General features: G+C 31.7%; 2 long non-coding RNA genes across 6 annotated transcripts; one reads left to right on the forward strand and one right to left on the reverse strand.

The window, feature by feature from the left end:
* The first annotated feature begins 339 nt into the window (after positions 1-339).
* On the forward strand, positions 340-5,008 carry LOC122569867. 3 transcript variants are annotated; one of them, XR_006317603.1, is made up of 7 exons: positions 340-508; positions 595-1,624; positions 1,701-2,537; positions 2,661-2,843; positions 2,932-3,228; positions 3,319-3,570; positions 4,321-5,008. It is a non-coding gene; the product is annotated as an uncharacterized LOC122569867 (long non-coding RNA). The 3 variants fall into 3 exon arrangements; XR_006317602.1 differs by having other exon boundaries at positions 595-974; positions 1,347-1,624; positions 1,701-2,843; XR_006317601.1 differs by having other exon boundaries at positions 1,701-2,843.
* A 3,330-nt stretch (positions 5,009-8,338) lies between these two features.
* On the reverse strand, positions 8,339-12,722 carry LOC122569068. 3 transcript variants are annotated; one of them, XR_006317318.1, is made up of 5 exons: positions 12,476-12,722; positions 12,089-12,244; positions 11,415-12,020; positions 10,858-11,061; positions 8,339-10,765 (listed from the first exon to the last, which is right to left on the reverse strand). It is a non-coding gene; the product is annotated as an uncharacterized LOC122569068 (long non-coding RNA). The 3 variants fall into 3 exon arrangements; XR_006317316.1 differs by having other exon boundaries at positions 10,858-11,079; XR_006317317.1 differs by having other exon boundaries at positions 10,854-11,079.
* Between the last annotated feature and the right edge of the window lie 4,894 nt (positions 12,723-17,616).

Here is a 17,616-nt window from a genome sequence, read left to right on the forward strand (position 1 = left end):
AACCTCTATGATACAGCAAGAATGTAATATAGGTTAAGCATCAAAGTTGATATGCTTCAACGTCAAGAGGAGTAAATTGACATAAACATGAGGGTATAATTCAAAGTCGCAATCAGTGTTGCATGTGATACACTATTGGATAATTTAGGATTATTTTTGTCATATATGTGCCTACAGATTATATGTATATTGAATCAGCTAATAATTTTGTTATTAATTCGAAATTAGTGCCACGCTATAGATCAATATACACTTTTGGTAATTTTTTTTGCTTGGAGAAATTTTTGATGAAGAATTCTAAACTAATTTCTTTTTCAAATTCTTAGGTTTTATAGAAAACTTTATTTATATTATTATATCAAACATTTATCCAACTGCTGGACTCCACTATAATTAGTGTCAGTGCATCAATCGGTAATGTTAATTGATATTAAAGATCTTACTATGTCATGAAAGTTACTATAATACTACAGGTGAATAAAGGGAAAAAGATGAAACTGATTGATAAGTAAGTCTATTAAGGTTATTTGGTCAGAGTGACAATGGATATTATGTCTATAGCTCTTAATTGTAAAAACGATTCTATTATTTCAGATGGTATAGTTGAATTAATTAATAATTGTTGTTTGGTAGTATCAAATGAGGAAACATAGGTAGATGCAACATGTTGGTAGTGAGTAAAAAGACAAATGACACATCGTTTGGTGATGTATATGAGCAGTCAATACAATTATTGAAATGACTTAACCTCATATAATTTTTTTCAACAATATGACTGGGCCAACGTTCTGTAGTCCATGAAACAACATTGATTGTTACCCAGCGAAGTCGTGAAGTTTTTGATATGCCGCATGTCGAAAAGAGAAAGATGCTTCTCGGAGAGGGAATCATACCGCCCCGTTATATCGTGGCAGCGATTCCAAATGAAACACGTCTCTGTTCATATTTTCGACTCCTGTTTCTTTCTGTCATAGGTTAATGTCAGGTTTCACACACCTAAACCTTACTAGAGAAATGCTCTTTAAAATCGAGGAAAACCTCATCAAAATATGTCCTATAGTTCTTGAGATTAGCTCGAACTCGGAACATACAGACGCATGCCGAGAACTTCATTTTATACTATATCTAGATTGAATACAAAAGAATATTTATTATATTCTCTCTCATGCAATGTTTGTGTAGTGTACATGAAGAGAAAAGCACTTCAGTTTGCATTCAAAACACAGCTTTAAATAATTGCTTCTTAACTTGCTGCGCTGCATGTTTCTTTTTGTAGCACACAATTTCAAGGAAACTGTCGCTGTATAATTGGTCGCTTTGTATCTTATATCTGTCCACTTTAACAGTTTTTTCTGCGCGATGAGATGCGCTATAAGGGACAGTGTGTCCTTGCGTAGCAACGCCGTTGTGTTATGGTTTCCCCCTTGCTCTTTGAGATCTCAAGCACAGTGAACCGTAGTTCCTGGTTTTGTCCACTAAATCGTGCACTACCGACGCTTAAGCTCTGAAAGCCCCTCTTTTGACGCTAGAGGGATTCTACTTGTTACTGGGAATCCTTCTGTATCCCTTTGAGGATATGTATTGCGCTCTGTCGAGATGACGGAAATTGAGGAAACAAAATCCGGTAATAAAAACAGACTTTTCAAGTGTATTATCTATTATCCTATCTTCTATTTTATGACTGCAAATTTATAATTTAGTTGCAGATAAAAGTAATTTCATAAAAGGATACGTATGTAAGGATAGCAACTCTAAGAATTGGTCATAAAATGATCGAAGATAGAAAATATGTACCTAAGTTCGACATTCTTAATACGGCATTTATTCCATTTTAATTCTCTTCTAACTTTTATCCAATCTCAGTAATTCTGATACTCTGTATCAAACGTTTATCAAACAAGCTAAGATTCCAATTTCCTCGTTTTCAGAACTACGATTTCCTTTAGATCTTGCAGTTAAGATCACAGGACGATCATTCACCCGCACCTTCGCAGGATACGCTTCCAAAGCTGTATTTTATACCAGGATGGAAATGTGATATTTGGAAACGCGGCGTAATGTGATGTTTATCGACAGCGTGGTCGCGCGCGTATTCCCCATTAACATTCCGTATGAAATCCGTAGGTAGATAAGTGGAATGCCCTGTACAGAGACGCGTTTGCATACACGCCGGTGTATATCTAGATGCTACATGCATCTGCGCCCGTCCGTTGAACGTGCATGCACGCGAGTTTAACGAGCGCGGCAGAGGCTGGCGCCAAACGGCGATCCTAACATCGGCCAACCGATTCGCGATCTCTGCTTTCTACGATAATCCTCTGCGATGGCATACTGTTGTCCGCTGTGGAAACGTGATCGAGCACGATCGAGCCTCATGCTTACAGCCTATCCTAATAGATATCATAATGAATGTACAAAGTCGGGCAAATACTGGCGTTGCATAGGTCTGGAGAATGGGAATATTGTGATAGTATATTAGTACAGAATGATACATCATATCTTTTATAAGAAATTTAAGAAGAATATTTTTGATAGCTGTAAGTGTTAATTATTAATATGGAAAGTATTTTTAAGGTCTAAAGGAAATTTCTATCGTTGGTACTGAAAACGATTTACATATATCTGAAATTTTGAGAAAAACTGGCTATTATTAAATACAGAAGTGACAGTAGAGAGAAGGAAACGGTGCGTGTAAGGGGCCACGAGACTATTTTTCATTCATGAATGAAGCGATGCGAACGTAAAAGTACTTTATCCATCATATTCGTTATCAAGGACATGGCAATGCATAGAGTATTTTTACCACAGAATTTCCAGCTCTGAGAGTATCTTATAATCCCTAGGTAACTCTAACGATTCATTTTAATTTCCTGAAAAACTAAATTCTATTAAATTCCATAACATAAAATTCTTTTAAAATTCAATTCAAAGTGTTCCAGCGCGTATTACGAGTGGCTCTTTCGAAGCTTATAATTATTAGACACAGAACAAATGTGACTCCTTGAATAACGCTGACTGAATAATTTTGATAAGCCTATATATGCATAGATAGGGCAAGCAACGCTTTGTGAGAATGCGTTCTAATCGTAAATGCGTTCAGCAACCGGTGACCCAGAATGTTAATACTTTCTCCTTCCTTAAGTATTCTTTTGTTCTCCGTTCAAATGCACCTGTATTGTTCCCGCAACATAGAACTGTTCCGTGACAAAGCGATAACGGGTCACGAAGGTAATAACCCCGCTTTTTTTTCCTTTACGTTCTGTTCTCAAATTCGTTCGATGAATAGAACCAGGCATCTATGAAATATTTTTATGACAGGTTCCAATACAATGTTCAGACGGGAATACTACCGACATAAGTAAACACGTACGAACAGTCGCTGGTGGACCATCGAATTGAACTCCGAAAATAAGCCGCTACGTATCTAAGTAGACTGGACGAGAAAATTTTTTTCTCTTCCTATTTTTTTTTAAAGCTATTCGAAATGTAACATGTTCAAAATGGAAATATAAAAGTGATCAATCAGCTACGTCAGAATTAAAATGATCGATGCGATGGATATTTAAAGTCGTGAGTGGCAAATAATACTTTTTTTGGAATATGTTCATCGATAGAGAATTTTGATATTATATAATTTTATGTATATTAGCGTTATTAATAGATAGTATAATTCAATAATACTACAATGTTATCAGTAATAGTATAAGATACTTAAAACTTTTTAGAATCTTGGTAAGTATAGAATTTTATGCCTATGATAGGCCTTCAGTCTTTAAAGTTTGGTAAACTTCAACATTTATCAAAATTTTAAAATTTCAAATATAGATATAGGTATAATGAATGTAGATATAGTTCAAGTATAGATAGATACAATATTTATGAAGTCTAACTTCAATAATGTTTGAAATGAAAAGATTATGTCCATCTAAAAATAGTTAAGTTACACAGTTTAAGGAACCTGTTACAATTATTATAAAAAAATTAATTATTAAATAGCTGATAGCACAGATGACAAAAGAATCTGTTTAGAATTCCAATAAGACAAAATGGTGTTCCAAATAAGATCTTTAATTAGAGATACAGTACTCGCGTGTACAAAGCTCGTTCTAAGCTAAATAGCGAAACGTAATGAGAAAAAAATTATGCTTGTGGTAATGGTACATTAGAATTGCTATTTCATTACAATAAGGAACCTTGAGCCGTGATGGTTAAGTATTGAAACTAGTGTTCTTTTTTTCTTTAGTAAGATTAATTCCAATAATCCCTTGATTTACTGCATCTTATAATCTTGTTAGTTAATTAGCATTTTCTTATTTACAGCATGTATAGAGAAACAAATTACGTAAATTTACGTAAAGATAACAGGATATGAAGTGTGACAGGATTATCTTATCGAATGAAAATATAAATTTGTTCAGCGAAGAAATGATAAAGCTATAATCGTGAAAGCGTATGAAGACAGGAAAGAGATATAATAAAACGCGATTTTCTGAGATGATGTTGGGAAAAAAAAACACGCACGATCGTGCGACCACAATATTACCACACTGTGGAGATTACATTCGAGCAGGGAGACACCAGATTTTCATCGATGTCGTTGCGAAATCTCTAATCGAAGGAAGTCATCATAGACTTGAACCGTGCCGGACGCCTTGGAACTCGAAAGTCTATGAAATTTCATCAATATAATTTTTTACATATTAACAAAATTTAATTTTTACGAAACTCTTCTAACTTTCTTCATATAAGTTTTAATATTCCTTTTTGACTTACATGACGTTCTTTATGTATTTATAAATATTTATAATCATATAATTTTTATATGTCTTTAAGTCTTTTTGATAGATATTTTAATTTATCTTAAAACTTTTTTTGCTATATCCTTTGGTATAGGTATTCCTAACTTCATACATTCCATTTATTGGGTTGGCAACTAAGTGATTACGCGTTTTGTCATTAGGTGGTATTGACGGTTTGTCAATACTATGATATATTTTTTCTAAAATTTGGAATTCTGAAATCTTGTATATATTTTTAGAAATTCACCTAAACGCTAGAATTCCTAATTATTTATTTAAGAATTCATTCGAAAATTTTGGAACATTTTAAAAAATGTTTAAAATGCCAATTTCTTCTTTGATGCTACAAAATTTCTCTTTGTAAAATTTTCTATCATCAATATACTCCATTAAAAAGAAATTTCCGCTCTGTAAGAATTATACTTCTACATACATACATAACGTTATCAATTTGAGCTCTTAGAAATAATATAAAATGTGGTCGCACGAAGTGTCCACTTAGTACCAGTAACTTTGGATTAAATCTATTTTAGGTGGACAACGAAAACTCCTGTGTGCAACTTAAACCTTATCGTCACATAGCCAATCACCTCCTCCTCGTGATATCTTAATTCCACCAAATTAAGATTCGAGTCAAATGCAGCAAATATGACCATCTTAGATTAAAATTTATGCGTGTCTGACTTCTCGCGGACCAGCAGAAGAAAATTCATTGACATTATTACTGGAATGGTGGTCATTTGCATGCAAGTAAAGGCATGAATAAAATTACTGATATTTGTCATATACGAAAATATTATATGCCAATCATTCATTGGATTATTTACAACAATTATTAAGAATCGCTTGCTTCTCACGTAATTCAAACTTCTTATTCAAGCTTTTGTTTTCAATGCGTATAACGTAAGTGGTGATGTGAATTACATACGCATATATGCATAGTAAACGCGATATACTAAACACGACATGCATAGTAAAACAAACTCATCCTGTAAACATCAAAACTACATATCAACAACTAAGCCATAGATCATATACTAGAAAAATCAAAATCAAAGGTACATGAAAAAATGTATAGCGTATAGGGGAAAAAGACATTTATGCAAATATTTTTCAAAAAATTACTCAAACCTCCAAAAATGCACTGTCGTGAATATATAAGTTAAACAAAAATTGTGAATCGGTTATTTATCATTGCCATAGTTCTAATGTCAATATTTTAATTGTATATTCTTGCATCTTAATCTTCTTTTTCGAAATGCATGAAGATCTGAAATTTACAGAACTCTATTTATAGCTTACACGCAAATTATCGAAATAGTATGTAGCGATTTATAAAATCATTTGAATAATCATACGCGCTAGCGTATAATTCGTAATCCTGACTGAGGTTTCGAGTCCTTACCTTCCTAGTTTCTATCGATTCGCTCAGATACCCGGGAACATGTAACCGATTAATTTGTTTTACAACAGTATGTTGTGAAAGCCAGTAAAACAACTTACTTCAATCCTCCAGAAGCCAGTATCGTTGGAACAATTTCGCGAATTGTCTTGTCGGAAGTGGAGCAGCACGTTTAACGATTAATTTTCATCAAAACGTTACGTGGATCTTAATGGCGACCGTTTATGGTCATTATATCAAAACGATCTAACGATGATTGATACCAGCACCAGCGATGGCAGCTGTATCTGATTTGGACGTTCTTCTAATAAGACCCAACAAAATCATCCTCTTGGACCCGGATAAACAGGCCACGTTGGATATTCTCGCATTAATATCAATTTCTTCGATGCCACGATATTCAAAGAAGATAGCCAAAGTCGTCTTATTGATTCTCGCTCCTCTAGCGTTGACATTTCTTGTTGGAGATTAATCCGATTACGCCAATAGTTGGAGCAGCTTCTTCTTCGCCAGATGTCCTTATAAATCGGCTTTTATGGTTGGTAGGTAGTTTGACGTCTACAAATGAATGGATAATGAATGAAGAAAGCTTGTTAAAAAAGATTTAACAAATGGAACAAATTTCTTATTATAGTTCTGCACAACAATTAATGAAATATTTAATAGGTATAAATAGTTTGTTTGAAAGGTAATGGTATTGTCAATATAGCGTATGTTTCTTGCACGTTATCATCACGTTCCTTAATTAAATACATTTTCTGTATACCAGGTTGGTAACGCTAATTTTCTGCATACCAGTTGAGCTCTTGGGAACAGAAGTAGAACTCAAGGAAGATGGTGGGAAGGAAGACAGAAAACGAAAAAAGAAAGGAATTAGGTCATTCCTGTTCCAATCCTGAAATCAGCAAATATAAAGGTACACTTTCCACTTTGTGCTTCTTACTTACTCTGCCTTCTCCATTCTTCTTTTTTCTTGAAGTTTCTTTCGTTCTATTATTAATTAATCATTCTATTTATAATTTAAATTAAATTACTTCTTCTTTATGTTTTGTCTCTGAACTTTTATCTTTGAGTGTAATTCGTTAATTGCATATAACTATTTACTTCTTCATATATGTTTTTTAGATTGAAAAATGGTTATGAAGAGTAACGTGAACGATATTCCTTCGGCGAAACAGGATCCACTATTTTCATTTTTAAAAACTCCTCCCGATGGTTTACCGATAAAAAATCGCTGACGCCCTTGGGTTGATTTGCATGTTTCGCATGATGCTCACGTATTTCACATTTCCCTGCCTATCTTTTGCAAACGTGACGATTTTAATTAACGCTGAGACACTAATGAAGTTTAAATGACCCGTCAACTAATTGCCGACATTTATTATCTTCGGTAATAACATGTACAATTATCTGCAACATGTAGCTTTGAGTATACAGATTTTTAATAAATTTTAATTTTTCATAAAAGGAAACGAACGCATTTTATGAAAAATTGTTTAAGTAATATTTATAGGAAATATTTGATTAAATGATAGTCAAAAAAGCTATGATTCAAAAGCGTCGCTGAGCAACAATCATATAGAATATCGATAATGAAAAAATATCTGTTGATCCTGCTATTGTTGCATATGGTACATTGATGCGTAATTAATTATGCGAATCTACTTCATTTCTTCATCTTCTTTCATTTGACAGCACGCAGGAAGCCAGAGATTCAAACCTCTCTCTCGAGCCTGCGACGAGTGGCCGATTTCTCTGGTTTCCCTTCTGTCTCACGCGTTTGTTCGTGTTCTTTGCGTTATGAAGTATCGGTGATGTACCACGATGACCAGAAATAAAATTATCGATAAGAAAATAAAGATGTCTTTCACCGTACTGTTTAAACAAGATGGATATAATAAAAAAAAAATCTTCTTATGTTTAAAATCGTTGTATGACCTTCGTTTTATTGATATTATATTTTGTTTTCATGATATTATATTTTATATCTCATTTTTTATATGCTCAATGGTACCGTATTTATAATTGTCATAAGATAATCGTTATTAATATTATAAAATAAAATTTTATACAAACATTATACTTTCATCTAATAATAAGATTTTCAAAGATATATCTCTTTTTCCAATATGTTAACCTTTTGTATCAGAAAATTACTATAAAATATACTTATTTATAATTACTTTTAATTACTATCTTATAATTCTCTCATACATAAACTTACAATTACAGAAATATTTTTCCTAAATTATATTTTCAGCTTTTATCTCATAACACGTAACTTCACAGTATCAAATAAAATACTTTACAAAAATGTTTACTCAAACAATCATATATTTGCAAAGAAATATTCAAGTGCACAGAGTTAATATTCTGTTCTCAACTAGAACATTCTCTCTTTTGTGATTTGACTGTGTCCACCATAAAATTTCTAGTCACAGCTGACGATGCAACAATAACCAACGCTGATCTACGTGTACTGCACCAGTGATACCGTTTGATCAGCAGAATTATCTTTTTTCTTCCTTTTTCTTCGTTCCACGACGATGACCGTGGACTGGTCGGTCGCTTCGAAACCTACGCTATGCTCGATTCTTTATTTGATTTCCAAGAATTTTTGTGGACACGAACTTTCACAACGGGAAGCCTGCGAGGAGGATGGATTTATTCATTTACACCCATTCGATGGGGGAATCACGGACGAACCGGCTGTACTACCACAGCGCAACATGTCAAAACGATTTTTTATCGTCTAGGTCCGGTGCAGACGACCGTTATGCAGACATCATTGCGATCTCATAATGGTGACGTCGTACGATTTCGTTTGTTTCTATTTTTAACCTCTTAATTTATATACACTGATATATATATAATATATATATGAGATTTTAGAAAATTAGCTACTCAGTTTTGTAGCATTGCTTCAGATACAAAACACGAAAAACAAATACGAAAAACTCAATTTAATTGAAATTAAAAGTAGAGGTCAAACTAGAAAGTAAAGTCTACCTTCGTTGAATCAGAATTATGATTCATATTCATACATGAATGTATGATACCGATATAAAAAATGTACCGTACTGACCATATAAAGCAAGGAAATATTTACTCATTAATTTAATTTTTTTTAAATTAGTATAAGGACTTTATCCATCCATATGTTCGTCGCTATAAGTACTTACAATTAATACTATCATCCTATTCTATTCTGTCCAATTCTACTGCAAACTATCTATGTATTTATGACATCTAAACTGATCAGTTGGAGCAATAAAAATGAAGAATATAAGAATAGCCAACAAGCGGCGTTGACATCGGTTCAATCTCCACTGTTAAACTAATCCTTCGTTCGTTGAGACTCTATAACAAAAATAACAAATCGACTTCATTGGATATAAGGAAAAAAATATTTTCAAGTAGAAAAACTAGTTAGTTTATTAATTACATAACTTCTCACTAGGAAGGAATCTTCACTTATGTAATTAAGAATTAACTACTACAAATTAATTCTACTTGAACCTATGTTAATTCTCGTAAATGTATTTATACATGATGTAATGTATAGTGAAGAATAACATACTGATGCATTAAATACAAGAGATCTCTGAGTGAACAAGCCATTATTACCTTCAAGATATCGACAATACTGATAACAAGCTTATGACTCATTTTTTCTATAACTCCAACTAACAACTGTTTATGAGAATTGTTCTAGTACCTAATTCAAAATATCACTGTAATAAATGAACATATTCAAATTCGGTTTTGCGGCATAAAACAAGACTCGTGATATTCTTCGAGGATTACATATTCTCGGTGCTCCATACAGTGTCTGGATCTCTTCTATGAGATTCTATTAATAACGCCGGTTTCGCGGATTAAATTGCGATCATAGATACAGAGGAAAAGTGAATATGTATTCTTGCGCGTATCAACGGAGCATTCATTGACCCTGTTTGAAACATCGAGCCAGACCTAATTTCTGCTCCTCGGATAATTAAGTGAAGATGAAATTTAATTTATCCGCCTCATTTGATCTGTTGACTAATTCATCATTTTGCTGGCATAAGCTACTGATATTTAATGCAGTAGTCATTTTCTACCATTCCTAGAAATTCTAACGTTACATAACTCAAAAGCTTTGTAATTCCTTCTTTGTTACGTATGTTCTGTGGACAATCGAGTTGATAGTATGGTTGTCCCATTAACGTGACTTTTAAAAGATATCTTATCTTGCATGTTATCTTTTAAGTGACATTATTTTCTTCCTGTATCTTTTCTTTGCATTGTATTATTCTTAGTATTATCTTCTATATTTCATATTTATTATTATATCATAATAAAATCTATGTATTATGTTCTACATGTATTTATAAGCAAATTCATATGTAACACCTTGCAAATAATTATAGTCATATATGTTATATATATAGTTAAAGTATAGTTTCTCTTCCTTTTTTCTTTAGAAGAAAACGTTTTTCTTTCAATTCTTCTGCATTATTTAATTATTAATTTTACCTTCTGTATGCTTTCTCCTCTTTAAATAAAGTTCATGTATTTGTCTCTGTAAATTATTGCAGTGTTATATACATTTACGACGTTGTCACTTTTTCTCTTTAGAAGAAAAATTTTTTATATATATATGTACTCACGTACTTTGTCCAATGCCGACCTTCGTCTGACATCCAAGATCTCTTTTTATCCTCACGGCGTATATGGAATCCACATGGAGATGTTGTGTATACACTCCTTAGAAGGGCCTTTTTCCATAAAAGACGACGATGCAACCCGGTTTTAAAATAATTACATCCTTTGATAGTTTTTGTACTTTGCTGATGCATTAACAAACTGAATTAAATACTGCAGGAAAGAATATTTCTGTAATAGCAATCATTCCAATTTCATTATAAAGTCATATACTGACAATAAAATATAAACTTTAAGAATAATTCAAAGTAGACAAATATACATTAAAATTCTACGTATTTTTAAATAATTTCTTAATAAAAATGACCAAATACGCATTTATACAGACACTTCATCTATCTATTTTGGAATAATTTCTTAATAAAAACTATTTTAAAATATCAAACAATAACAAATAGTAAAAATTATAAAGTACATGAAACAAAAATACCAATCACACATATATGTATTAAATTAACTTAGTCCTTAAAAAATTCATCCATTGATTTAATAGAGGATTTTTTTACCTTAACAATCCAAACAAAAAATACGCAAATTTTGCGTCATTGCATGATTCGTCTTATTCTCGACATTCGCTTTGCAAGCATAACTGTATCCAGCGCGACAAGGAGAGAAGATTCGTGGACGAACGAGTCATTGGTTTACTCGAGCGAAACGTATGCATAATCTCGAAAGGGTCGTGCAAACGATGATTCGTCATACAATAGTGTTGCAACGAGAAATTGAACGAATTCTTTCGACGAAGCGAGCTGGCGTGAAAGGTAAAATACAAATCGATTTCCCGTTTATGTGGTGCAAACACGTTCTTGCGTAACGTGCACGACAATGGTCCCAATGCAAATAGCAATCACCGTGATTTTGATAAATCATGTTGATTCGACCGAAACCAGCGCTCTTTTACTTGTTTAATGTTTAATCGATCAATATTTTCGTAATTAATCGTAGATTGTGTTTGATCACATGGCCTTAATAATATACGATTGTGTTTCCTTCACCAATAATCTCAAGCAGTATAATTTGTGGAAATATTCTTGGGCATGATCGCATCTGTGTTTCTGTCTGATCAGACTGTTTTATAAAGATCCGAAAGTAGCTGCGAAAGTAGGACAATTCTGTAAGAATAATAATCATTGTATTATAAATTCTCAATTTTTTGTATGAGAATTATTGTAAGACTTACAATAAAAAAATGTTCAAATTCGACTTTTTAAAAAATGAAGCCTGTAACGCAATTTTGTTAATCTTGAGTTTCGTCTTATTTTGAGCCACAGAATCTCCCCATGATCCCATTTTTATTGTAAATTAGAGGACACCTGATATATGACTTCTATTCATTCTGTAATAAAATAGAATTGACATTATAACAGAAGTTAATTTTCTACTAATATATTATAATAACACACTTAATTAAATCTGATTAATTTACTCTGATGTATAAATTACAGAATAACATGACATAATTTAAGAAAATATATGTCCTAGAGGAACTATATCAGAAAAAAAGCAAAAGGTTAAAATCTGTTTTTAATAATGACGTTCGTTCGAGCGGGGTAACAGATTTACTTACCCTCGTACGAAAGGAAATAAACACGTTAAAAAAGCTAAAAAGATTCTGTCTCGGTATTAAAAGCCTGTTTTTAGGCGGTAGAACGGATTCATCCGTCACGGCTGTGAGACTTCCGTTCTTTGTTTGCAGTCTCTATTTCAGCATCTTCAAGCAGTCACAAAGAACGACTTTAGTTATCAAACACAGCGGACCAGGCATTTATCACGAAATTACATTTGCTTTTTCTCCTTTGATAACGAGTATTACGCTGCGCAGAATAAAACAAAAACGCCATCTGGTTAACTTTTTCGTAGACGGTGAGAATTATTTTTCCCACTAATTAAAATGTATGGATAATATGAAAATGCATAATCCACCTTTCTGATGAACGTAGAAAATAAAAGATTTGATTAAAATTGAAATTAAACTGAAGTTTGACTCAAATGTTACTTTACTGCACTACTCCCATTTATAATAATTACAAAAAAAATGAATTAATTTGATTAGAATGAACATACAGTGGCGAACTTATACCTAGTAGGAAAATATTTATTAGTAAATTCAGTAATTGCTAAATAAATAATTACGTACTAACTAAAATTACTAACTAAATTACGTCGAAAATTTTTATATAAATTTGTCCCTATTTATATGTTTGCTACTGTATACATATTTGTATTTAAAATTCTACTTTTTCATAAGAATTTAAATAATACTCACGAAAGGGTTAATGCAAGAGATAACAAATGAATAAATCTGGTTATAAATAAATAAATATAGTACTTCAGTTGTACGTTTCTCGTCACTAAGTTTACCTTCAAGTTTACACAGGGGCTAAAGTTTACATTCTATTGTGAGACACTCGGTCGATTTCTAACAGTACAAGTTAATCCGTGATCGTGACAACAATGACACATCAATTCAAAAATGGGATGATGTTAGTGTATTCGTTGTAATTCACGTGTGGAACAATACGAATTCGGAAGCGTTAAATTTAGGCTTCCTGTAGACACAGCAAATCGAACAAGGTTAATGGTTCACTTCCTTTGTCGATCATGTAATTATAATAGTAATCATAGTGAATTAGGACGTTCGGCAATGTTAATTAATGTTGCTGGATCATGCAGTATCGAAAAAAGAAGAAAAGATTCTTCGGTGGGTCATTGAAGAATGAGGTTAATTTCTTCGCGGTCTTGTATACATATACATACATAAATATGTATATGTGAACCCTATTATTAAGATGATCGTTTGTCTAAATTGCCAAGGACTTTATTTAAATCTAATATCTATCTTTGCCTGTTGAAAGCTGGATCTTATATACTCAGTCACGTAAGTAGCAATACACATCTGTATGTTAACTGGGCAATCTAGAAATAGAGAAGATAAGTGTAAGATTAGAAACATGAAGTTTAAAAAATACATCTTTAATACATGTTTGAGAAAAGACTGGAATTTTCAGTAAATTCTAAATAAAATACCATGATTAAGGATTACAACTATCTTCACCAATATTTAAAATGCATTAATATTAAATAATATATGTAAATGAGTATAACAAATAATGAAATAAAATAAACTGAAATTAATAATCATTCATAATAATCTATAAGGTAATTGAAATAATTACACATTAAAAGTTGTATCCTGTGTAATGATAATATGTAAAACAGTATATCAAATAATGAAATAAACTTAATCAAAATTAATAATCATTAGATAAACGGACTTATAAAAAGTAATTTGAATGTTTACACACATCTTTTTACTAATAAAAAGAGATAAAAATCGCATCTAATGTAACAATGACAACTGAATATTTCACGCGCGATTGAGTCAGCAAATGATATTCTCGGTAAAGTTGCTCGACTATCCTGGGGCACATTACATAAATATATCATTTAACAATGTGCATAAATTCATACCGGCAGAGGCAAATGAAACAGAAATTTCTTCTTTACCGTGAAACGCACCCCATAAACCATCATTAACGGTTCAATAAATGCCTCGATAAATGGCGAAGGTTGAAGCCAGACTCTGTTGCATTCCTCTTTGAATACGCTCATAAATATCCAGTTCATTCTCTGCGTGGCTTGAAATTATGAGCATAAGCGTCACTTTGGTATTTTTAAAACGTGGATCGCAATAAAAATTTAATTTGAACAAATTATAATAGAGTTTAAAACAAAAGTTTAAGACAAAAACAGTAATATAGCTTAAACGAAAGAACGAGTAAGTTCTTTCATACGGATATAATGTATTCTGAATTTGTTTCTGCATTATAGGTACTTCAGATATATCTGGCTTGTATGTATTTTACCTATTACAAAAGTATGTCGATATCATAAATTTTTTAATAGTTATAACAAATTTTACTTGTTTCTATTAGTAGCTAATTATGAAAGAAAATAAATTATAAATATGCTATAATAAAGTTACAATATTTATACTTGTAAACATATCATTATCGGTAAAGGTTTAAAAATGTATTTCGAAATTTTTTGCCTAACGCCTTTGTGACCTTTACAAGCGACTGATATAACATCGCAATGCCACACCATAAAATCGTGATCGTGATTGACATCGAATCGTCGCATCATCGTTATGTAAAACTAAGTACTTTAGATCGTACGCACCTCTTGCAGGACGAGCCAATAGCATGCACGTGATAAAAATCCTGAAGCATGCTTAATTCCGACTAACTCGACCGATAAACGTTATTCAAAGAAGTATTATTCACGGAAATAATCTTGCTAGAATACATGTAATTAGAAACAAAACAATGGTTATAATTAGACACATGAGGAATTAATGTTCAACATACTATAAAAGTACGTAACAAATACATATACTTTGATAACCTCCTCATCGATAATGTATGGAAAGGTAATATGAAAAATCTTTATGAACTCTTGAAATAAAAAATTTGTAATAATTGTCATGATTAGCCTGTAGATGTTTATGTTAGTTCGTATTTTTATGAATACAACTAAGGAAATGAAAACTAAATACATATGTACATATATCTATATATATATATATATATATATATATATATATATATATATATAGATATCTATATATATATATAGATAGATATATATATATATATAGATAGATATGTACATAACTTCTATTATGCATATTCTCTGTACTTTTATTATATGTATTTGTATTTTGTGTATTCTTGGATATTTAAATTTCCCAAAAATACATTAACATTCATAGTCTAGTTATAATGCCACACTACTGTAGCAGGTATATATGTGAAAAAACATTTCAAAGTTAAAATCAATTAGTAAAATAAACTATATTATTTTATCTTCCAGAAATTTATTTTTAGAAAGAAAAAAAGAATGAATTTAGAAACCAAATATATTTACCACTATCCTCTAATATAACTATTGGAGAAATAAAATAGAAGAGATTGATCAAGAAAAGAAGCTTAGTGAATAATAGTTGTTATCAAACATTATGCGACTCGTTAGTGACATTGTCACGTTTTCTGAGTGCACGAATAACTTTATGTCCTACGCATGCATAGCATACATTGCAGGTGAACCTTCTAGAGCTGAACGCACGCAAACACGTTTGTATGTACTTTAGGCTAGGAGCCTAGACGGGGAGAAGTCACAGAAATAGCTTGTGATTCAATATTTAGGCAGCACTGATCTGCCACAGCACATTTAGCACAAATAATCACGTGGGATCCTATCCAGTCCTTCCAATTAAAAATCGATGATCTGATGCTTGATAAGAGCAGTTCGACACCCACTACTCGTTATACCATATTTATTTTCACTGACGGCGAGATTGTGAAAGTTTTTGCATAGAATGGATAGAAACCCAATTGCACTAGTTGTGTGAAAGATGGATGATAACAAAATTACTCAATTAAATAATAGATTTTACATTTTTATGGTGGACCTTTACAAAGTTACTATTAATGCATTCATAAAGTATACCATGAGATATAATATATATAATTAAATCATGTTAAATATGGTAGGATGAAATTAATAACGATTATTTCGAATAGCGAGTATTGCGAGAATATAAAGAAAATATAGTAATAGCGGGAGTATGTAACAAAAAAGTGATAGAGATTACAGATGATTATGACGTTATTCGCGTGAAGGTTAAGCACTATAGGCTCATAGGAGTCATGTGGAATAAATTCAAAATTGTAGAAGAAACTGAGAATTAATATGGGTCCTCAAATTAGATCAGCAAGTTTGAGGTTTCTAAAATTTCAAAGTTAGCGTCAAGAAATTGCAAATTAAAGATTCGCAGCGTCGAAGTGCTCTTTTCAAATAAATCTAGATGACGCATACGAGTTTGGATTAACTTACTGTCAGTTTGCAACCCTTAGTTTTAAGTTAGTATAACTCTGAATTAATTTTAGATTTTTTTTGATAATTTCAGATCTAAATTTCACCATTTTAGAGCGAGCTTACATGGTTTGTACGACTCTGTAATCTACAATCACGAGATTCTACTAACTCTTAAACAAGGTGGTCCATATATTTGAAATATGCAATTGTAATCGAGTTTCATAATTCTGGTGCTTCTTAAAATCCTACAAATTTGTTCGCTTATACTTAGCAAATAAAGGAAAAGCTAAAGGAGATTGATATAAAATTGACTCCGTTGTGTCGCTGTAAATATAAATTTATTGAAGTTTTAAAGTGCTTACGTCGAACAAAAACATAGAGCAAACTGAACAATTTAAGTACACCTATATCCTGTCAATAAATTCGCCGTATAAATATTATTTTACATGTATGTGAATTGTGATGAATTTATTTATGATGTATTAATGTATGTCTATGTATAATCTATATACAAATTCATTTAACGCAGTATACACATGTAAATATACATACACAATTGGCTGTAGAAAATATGATGTTTCTTAATGAATGTTTTTATTCGAAGACAATTTTTATGTCTGTTTTTACGCAAGACTTCTTGATACTCGAATTTTGTACTTTTTTTGTATTTTTATGTAATGTGCTTATTTTAATATCATCGAAAAGTTCGTGATAACAATGAAAATTCTGTTTGTTCTATACATGCATGAATGTCTTTTATTGTACTCTTTATTGCGCTTTGTTTAGGGAAACCTATAATAATCAGATAAACGAAAACATGTATACTGG

The sequence above is a fragment of the Bombus pyrosoma genome, linkage group LG7 (genome assembly GCF_014825855.1).
Source record: "Bombus pyrosoma isolate SC7728 linkage group LG7, ASM1482585v1, whole genome shotgun sequence".
Classification (NCBI taxonomy): Eukaryota; Metazoa; Arthropoda; class Insecta; order Hymenoptera; family Apidae; genus Bombus; species Bombus pyrosoma.